Consider the following 8,783-nt stretch of genomic DNA (forward strand, 5'->3'; position numbering starts at 1 on the left):
TTTCTGGAAGCAGGCTTTCCTTCCAGAATATACATGAAAGTCCTGGGGACGTCTCTCTTTGTACTCCTAACAGAGAAAGCACTTTACTTTTGCCAAGTTGGATTCTCATTACTTTCTTCCATTCTCTCCCCTAATCTCAGGGTGAGAGTGGAAAAAAAAAAAGAAAAGAAAAGAGAAGAAAACACAAAGTGTTCCTTATTTAGCATCATAGGGATTCCTTTTGTGTGTTTGAATCATTATTGTACTGAAAAAATGCCCACTCCACCACTTAGAGTAAGAAAATGCTGTTGCTGCCTTTCCCACTTATGCCACAACCATCTCTCCCACCCCCAAGTTATCAGTGCAACTGTAAGTGTATACTGATTTGTTAAATTCAGTTCTTGCAATTGCTATTTCAAATATCACTGATTTTGCTTTAAAAACATTTCCCTACGAAGAGCAAACTCTCAGACTCACTGAGTTATTCATGGTTTAGAAATAAATTCTTTATGATAACATCTAAAAGTGTGTTGCCAAAAAAACCCTGGGGTACAAGATTAATGTGTGCAGGAGGAGTTAGAGTGAATTAGGAACATTTACCAAAATCACTTACTGTGAACCTGTACAGTTCCAAAGTCTTGCCAAGAGTCTATAAATATTATGTCCTTACTACTGAGAAAGAGCTATTGCTGGTGCTGCATTGGAGAATGATAGAGGGCCAAGTTGGATGTCTAGTTATTCTTCCCTAGCACAGTAAGGACTTCAGATTAGGTGAAATGGCTTATTGAAAAGAAGTTGACTGGAAGCACTTACACAAAGAATCCTGGGGAGGAGATATTTAATTACGTCATCTATGAGAAGTATAAGCATTAGGTGGTAATGATAGAAAACTTGGGAAGATCAAATAAAAGTCTTAGGCATCTGGCTAAACACACTTTGGTATATCCATGCAAGGGAATACTAATCAGCAATAAAAAGGAACAAACTACAGATAAATTCAACAGGTTGGATGGACTTCAGGAGCATCATACTGAGTGAAAAATTACAGTCTTAAAAGGTTACATGTTTCATGATTCCATTTATGTAATATTCTCAAAATGACAAAATTACAGAAATGGGGAGCAGGTCAATAATTATCAAGGATTAGGTAAGAAGGGGAGAGTGTGACTATAAAGGGGGAGCACAGGGAAGTTTCTTAGTGCTGACAAGACAGTTCTGTATTTGTATTCTGCAAATCATTCAGGTGATAAAATCTCATAGAACTATATACACAGACATACAAAAACAAAAAAAGAAAAATTAGGACATACAAAAACAAATGAAATCCAAGAAAGGTCAGTTAATTGTATTGCTCCAATATCAATTTCCTTCTTTGGATAATATGCAATAATTATATAAGACATTACCATTAGGAGAAGCTGAGTGATGGGCACAGGGAACCTTTATTTATTGTCTTTGCAATTTCTTATGAGTCTATAGTTATTTCCAAATAAAAAGTTAAAGAATAATTCTTAGGCGGTATTTCTCAGAGCCTGTATGGATTGATTCATTCATTAATATAAAAAACATTTTTTCTTTTTTTTTCTTTGCTGACCACCTAATTTTATGTGAAAGTTCTGAATGTACAGAGAGAGGGCATGATAAAATCATAATCTAATCACAAGATACTAGTGGGACCAATGGATACACAAATGAAAATTTAAATTATACAGTATAATACAAGCTTGTACTGTGTAATGTACAAAAAAGATTTTTTGAGCACAGAGGAAGTTGTGAACATTCTCTACCTGAGGGATTAAGGAAAGTTTCATAGAAGTGTGATATTTTTGTTTGACATTTAAGACAGTAGTTTGTCAGGTGGATGGGGGTTGTAGCATTCCTTTAAACTGGATCTGTGCATTTTTATCTCAATGAAGAGACGCTCCACAGTTTACTTAGAAAAGTGATCATATAGCCTTTCAGAGACTCAGCCATTTGCTGTCAAGCTGCCATCCCTGGAGAAATTGCCCCTAATTCCAGAGCAGTTGGAACTATGGAAGTGAAAGTTGTTTCACTGTAACACGTTTTCTTCTTCCATAACAACCTTTTGACATAATTTTCCTGTTTTAACATCAGTATTAGTACAGTTCTCCAGAGAAACAGAATAAATAGGATATATATAGATAGAGTTAGAGAGCCAATGGTGTAAATCCAGTCTGAGTCTGAAGGCTTGAGAACCAGGAATGATGATGGTGTTAAGTCCCAGTCGAAGTTTAGGAGAAAACCAATGTCCCATCTCAAACGCTCAGTCAGAAAGCAAACTCAACCTTCCTCCATCTTTTAGTTCTATTCAGGCCTTCAATGGATTGTATGATGCCCACCAACATTAGGGAGGGCCATCTCCTTTACTCAGTCCCCCAACTGAAATGCTAATCTCTTCTCGAAACATTCTTACAAACACACCCAGAAAAAAACGTTTAACTAGATGTCTGGGCATTCTGTGGCCCAGTCAAGTTGACATATAAAATTAACCATAATACCATCTGATCAGATAGGGTATATTTACCTCCTTCTCCTCAAAGATAAGCAGTTAGTGAATATTGAATAGTATCAGGTCTATGTGGACCTCGTCAACTTACTACTTCACCACAGGTTCTTCTTAAGAAGGTCACAGATAACAAGGACATATAAGGGAAAGGATGATAAAAATGTCTTCCTTGACCTCTATGTATACCTGAAAATTGGGGAGATTGTATATGGACAGAACAATGTCACACTCAGAGACTGGAGGAAAGGACAATCATAACTTTCTCCCCTTTCTTTTTTCCCACCCATGATAAGGAACACCTGGAGAGAGAGAGTCCTATTCAAAATAGAACTAAAAAGAAATTGAAAGGGCATTAAAAGAGCTGGAGTGTGATTTTTTTTTTTAACCAGCTTCATTCACTTTATTTTTCTCATATAAAACTATGTGGTGGCTACAGCTGGCACCTGCGTCCCCTGCATGGAAACTCTGGTGGGGGTCTTTACAAGATGGTCAGTGAATTCATGATACGGAGACTTGGTGAACACTGTCTCTTTCCAGAGATCAGGAGTGAGATAACTGTAGGTCTTGGAAATGGCATCAAAAGTGGCCTTGGCGAAATTGCCCAGGGTGGCAGTGCAGCCCCTGGCAGAGATGTAGCAGTTGTCAATTCCAGCCATTATCAGTAGCTTCTTGGGCACAGGGGCTAAGACAATGCCCGTGCCCCTGGGGGCAGGGATGAGGCACACCAGCACAGAGCCACAGCGGCCAGTCACCTTGCAAGGGATGGTATGGGGCTTGCCAATCTTGTTCCCCCAGTAGCCTTGCTGCACTGGGACGATGGAGAGCTTGGCTTGAATGATGGCCCCACGGATGGCAGTGGCTTACCTCCTTAGAGCACTTGACACCCAAACCACATTGTCCGTTGTAATCCCCGGTGGCAACAAATGCCTTGAACTTGGTCCAGTGGCCAGCACAGGTCTGCTTTTGCACAGGCATAATCTTCAAAACCTCATCCTTGAGGGATGCCCCCAAGAAAAAGTCAATGATCTCAGACTCCTTGATGGGTAGAGAGAAGAGATAGATCTGCTCCAGGGACTTGATCTTCATGTCCTTGACCAGGCGGCCCAGCTTGGTGACAGGGAGCCTCTCCTCGTCCTCGGCCTTGCCTCTGTGAGCTCCGTGGCCTTAGCCCCGGCCCAGGACCCCTAGGCTGAAGCCTCTGAGGAAGCCACCTCGGCCTCCCATTCCAGGGCCCCCAGGGCCTCCAGGGCCTCCGGGCCCTCCCGCAGCACCAGCATCATCCGCCATTTGGTGTTTTTACGGATAAGAAATTGAATGTGATTCTTGAAAGACTTGGTGCTGCCTGGAGATTTGACTGTAGGTAGGCCAATTCTTACCCCACTCTCCCACACACATACATAAAACAGACATAACATGAGCAATGTATAATAGCACTTAAGAAAATTATAGGACAAGAGAAAAGGAGGAAATTAGAAGTGAGTGGGGAGAAACTGAGATATTTTGCATGCGTATTTTGTGGCAGGCTCTGTGTATGGCTCTATCTCAAATCCTACCTGCACTATTGTATCAAATGGAACAGGACCCATTTCAAACACACCCTGCTGGTTTCCAACTGTGTTAGCATCTTAGATGAAGAAACATATCTTCTCCTTTCAGTGTTGCCCATCTCACCATGTTTTCACACAGCAGAGTAACCTTTCTCAAAAGCAACCTGAAGATAACACTGCACCCCCTACTTGAAACCACTCAATAACCTTCAAAGCCCTTGATAAAGTTTAAGATATTAGGCTAAGTTTACAAGGCTCTTTGCGATTTGGTACTGCTTATTCTCAGATTTTATCGCTTTTTTCTCCTATCTCTCAGAGTTTATTTTCTCTTTGTTCTCAGATTTTATCTCCTTCTTCCTATCATTCCAAGTAAACATAGACACTCCACATTCATGAAAGTATATCTTCTCTCAGATCTTCTCATGTACCATGTGCCATTCACACATGAAGATCCATCAGTCTGTAAAAGCTTCCCCAAATAGTCCACTGTCTACTCCTATGCCCACCGTCTCTGAATGCACAGTTTATATTCATCCTTCAGGTCTCACATCCAAATACAAGTCCAAAGCCCTTCTTAGTGCTCTCTAGTTCCTTGTACGTATTTGTCCTAAACTTATCTCTGAGTTTCTGCACATGTAGAGAAATTGTTTTTGCCTATTTTATTCCTAGCACCTGGCATAGTAACTGACCTATGATAGCCTCCCCCAAATTGTATTTCAAATCAAAGATTATCAGTGGCTCAAGAAGATACATTTATCCTGAAGTCATACCAAAACATAAAGTGCCCTAAGTATTGAATGATTCTGAGTGACAACACTGGGGAAGTGACTGTCAGTGTGGACATACACACACATACACACACATATATGATAATAAGCGATTTCAGTGATTAAGCGCTTGGGAGTCACCAACAACTTCCTGAGGTCACATGTCCACAAGTAGAAGTGTTTTTGCACTTGTAAGTTGGAAATGCACCCATTCATTCATTCAATCATTGATTCATTTATCCACATCTACTTTGTGATCATATTAAGCTTGCCCCAAGGACCAAAAATCAAAGATATATTTCATGATTTCAAAGTGCTCAAAGCTCAGTGGAAAAAGAAAAGCATTATGAAGTCAAAAAGATACAAAATAGTAGATGAATCATCAGTCTTCCACCCTCAAGAAGCTATGTCCTCAGTGGTGATGTACAGCATGTAACTTTTATCTGTGTCAAGAAATAAAAAGCTGATATCAGCATTGCAGAAGATGTGTTCTGCTCAGTTATAGTAGGTATATTTGAAAATGCTTTCGTTTTACTTTTGTGTCCCTGGAACTATGGGTTCTCCGTTTTCTGCAGTCATTCAAGATCTCACCCCAGGTTATCCCGTGAGGAAAGGGATGGGGTAATGAATGTGTCAGAACATACAAGTCCAGTTCTGGAAGTGCTGATAGCTGACTCTGTGACCTTAGGCAAGTTGCTTCTCTTCTCTTGGTCTTGGCTATTTTCTTTATATAAATCTAGACATAGATCAGGATGATTAAATGTGAGGTTGTAAATAAATGTAAGCTTTATTGCCTAAAGAAAGTGTTCAACAAAATTGGAAGACTTTTTTTCCACTTGGAATAAAATTTAAAACATCTATGGACCTTTGTTGATATTTGTATTTGTAAATTTTTAAAAAATCTTGGGACAAAATCCTCTTTCTTTGCTCTTTTCTGATATGAATTTTTTGGCATCAGTGCCTTCAGAATCCTTTGTCCCTTGTCCACAGAATTGCATGCATTTCCCAGTAATTCTCCATTTCTACTCCATGGCCACTTGTTGTCCAGATATTTCTCTCTGATGTTCCTATAATGGGAAATATAACACAATAATCAACACATTTGTCCTCAGTACAGAGAACTTTTGAATGCTGCTTTATTTCAAGCATAAACTTTAAAAAGTTTGGGAGACTCTGGAACACAGTGGAAAAAATCTAGAGTGGACTAAGAGAAGACAAGCAAGCAATATATTATGTGAACACATCTAATTCAAAATTCTCAGGCTCTTTTTTCCAGAAAGAACATTGGCATGATTTTTTAAAAAAGAAAGAAAAAGAGCTATGTCTGGCTTTATTATTCACAGACTCTGTAAAGTTGGTTGTTTCTTTGGGCCTTAGTTTCCACAACAACAACAAAAAATGAATATTGGAATAAAAGAAAGCCTGTTTTTGTAAGCTTGAATTTTTATGCAAAAATTACTTGCATATATATGAAATATAAATCTAAAAATATATATACTTATGCATGCTTATATGTATATTATTATGTATAAAACAAAACAGACAAGTTTGACTAAACCAGGGTTCTGGTGCCAAAGCCAAAATCACTGGGCATCTTTTTCCAATGTTGAGCCCATCCAAAAATACCTATATGAGTATGTGTGCACACATGCACTCTTTTGCACACACATACACACACACATATACACGAAATCAGGTTGTAGAGTCAAATTTTATATAAATATTTGAATTGATTATGATAAAAAGACTTACAAAGGTGTAAAAGCAATCACTTAAAATTATAGTTTCCATAAATGTCATTAATCTTACTAGATGTTGACAAACTGCTTTAAAATGCATTGATTCATATGTCTACTACGAAGTGTAACTGTGAATCTTAGCCAGTGATTAGAATTATAGCGTTTTTATTAATTTATTCCAGTCTTACAGACATATATCCATATGTCACTATTTTCATTGACTTAACTACTAGAAAGGTAGATAAACTCTTCATATACCTGTTGAACTCTTCTGTTTTTTTCTTTTGTGAATTGTCTTCAATACTCTTGTTGCATTTTTCTATTTAGTGTATAGTATAGATATAGTGAATCTTAGGTACTGCAAATACTTCTTTCCAAATCTATTGTTTTGTCTGTTTCCTTTTTTATGGTATGTAAATCAGTAAGATTTATAATTTCTATCTTGTCAAATAGGGTTTGATTTCTAGTTTTTCAGATGTAATGGTTATACATGAAGTTCTTAAAAGGGCCTACAGTGCTCTATGTGACCTGATTCAATTCTCTCTCTCAATCCCCCTCCCCCACCCCGCTCAGTTTCTTGTAGCCACATACCTACCTTGCTTTTCCTTAAAGACCCAAGGCACACTCCCACATTAGAACCTTTATATCAACTCTTGCCTTTGCTCAGGGTTCTCTGGTCCAAGGAATCTGCCTGAATAATTAGTTCACCTTGCTCAAGTCTTCGCTCAAGTGCCACATTTTCAGTCCTATCTTTTGGCATTAATTAGTATTGTAATCTGACCTACTCTCTACCCACCCACTCTGACTTCAGCATTCACAGCCTCTCTTTCACTGCTTTATGCTCTTTATTCCTTTTTTTCTATAGCATTTGTTATTTCCTGACAAAATCAATCATATAATTGTTTATTTTGCTTGTTATTTATTGTCTGCTACTTATTAAACATGGAGCTCTGTGTTTTGTTCATTTATGTGCCTCAAACACGGAGCATAAACAAGGTGCAGTAAATATGTAGGAATGAAGGATGCATTATCTTTCTAGTTTTACATGTGAGATTTTTTTCACATCATTTTGTTATTATCATTATTTTTACATTTAGGTTTGGTCTCTATCCTAAATGGGCTTTATTTTTTCTGCATAGTATAGCAGAGTGGTCCACTTTTATTAACTTCTAGATGGATAGTGGTTGTTCCAGCTTTATTTTATAAATAGCACACTTCTCTTTCCTCTAAATTAAAATAACATCTCTATTATACCTTAAATTATGGTACATATTTAAAGCCAAGTCTGGATCTTCTTTTCTTTTTCCATGACCTTTTTTTCCCCATCCAGTGTTATACTGATTTGATTAAGGTAGCTTGAGAGTATGATCTCTCCATTTAAAACTGTACCCCCTTTGCATGGGCAATTTCCCTCTACCTTGCTTAATTTTCCACTTCTAACATACTTTTCAAGTTATAGCCTACCATACAATTTTACTTATTGTGTTAATGGATTATATTTCATTTATCCTCTCTAGAATATGTGTTTAATGAGGTCAAGGGTTTTGTTTCTTTTGTTCTTATTTATCCCTATGTGTCAAGAAGGACAAATATATGGGCATTCATGCCCAATAATACCTTTAAAAATGAAAAAGTCGATTTTGATTTCTAGAAGTGCATTGTTACAACAGAAAAAGACTGTTGTTAAATGTATTTCTTCATCACCTTACCAAATATATAATTAATTCTAGTATAATATTTTAAGATTCTCTAGGTAAGCAGTCACCTCACCATCAAAACAAGAGATTATTTTAATATCTTCCAAGTGTTTTATCTTTTTAAAAAAATTTTCCTTCTTATCTTATTTGTTGGAACCTCAATATATTGTTGAATAATACTGGGTATAGTGAATATTCCTGCACAATGTCTGCGTCAGTGTGTGTCACCTGGTTAACACTCCATAAATCTCTGTTGAATGAAATTTGCTGAAGGAAACCATTTATTATATAATGCTAAATTAAAAATAAAGCATAAAATGCCGTGTGGAAGAAACCAGTCAAGAAAGAGTACAACCTGTCTAATTCAAATTTTATGAAGTTCAAGAACAGGCAAAATTAATATATTGGTGATAGACATCAGAAGAGTGGTTTCTGTGGAGAGGGTGTTGACTGGGATGAGCAGGAGTTCTGGGATGTTGTGCTGCAAATGTGCCTAGAATAGTTCCTGACATACAGTAGCATGTTCA

At 37.5% G+C, this 8,783-nt stretch overlaps 1 pseudogene; it reads right to left on the reverse strand.

The window, feature by feature from the left end:
• Nucleotides 1-2,910: 2,910 nt before the first annotated feature.
• Nucleotides 2,911-3,808, reverse strand: LOC111165347 (small ribosomal subunit protein uS5 pseudogene; annotated as a pseudogene).
• Between the last annotated feature and the right edge of the window lie 4,975 nt (nucleotides 3,809-8,783).

The sequence above is a fragment of the Delphinapterus leucas genome, chromosome 20 (assembly GCF_059928025.1).
Source record: "Delphinapterus leucas isolate spDelLeu-1000000601 "Yukka" chromosome 20, BTC_Dleu_Yukka2, whole genome shotgun sequence".
Taxonomy (NCBI): Eukaryota; Metazoa; Chordata; class Mammalia; order Artiodactyla; family Monodontidae; genus Delphinapterus; species Delphinapterus leucas.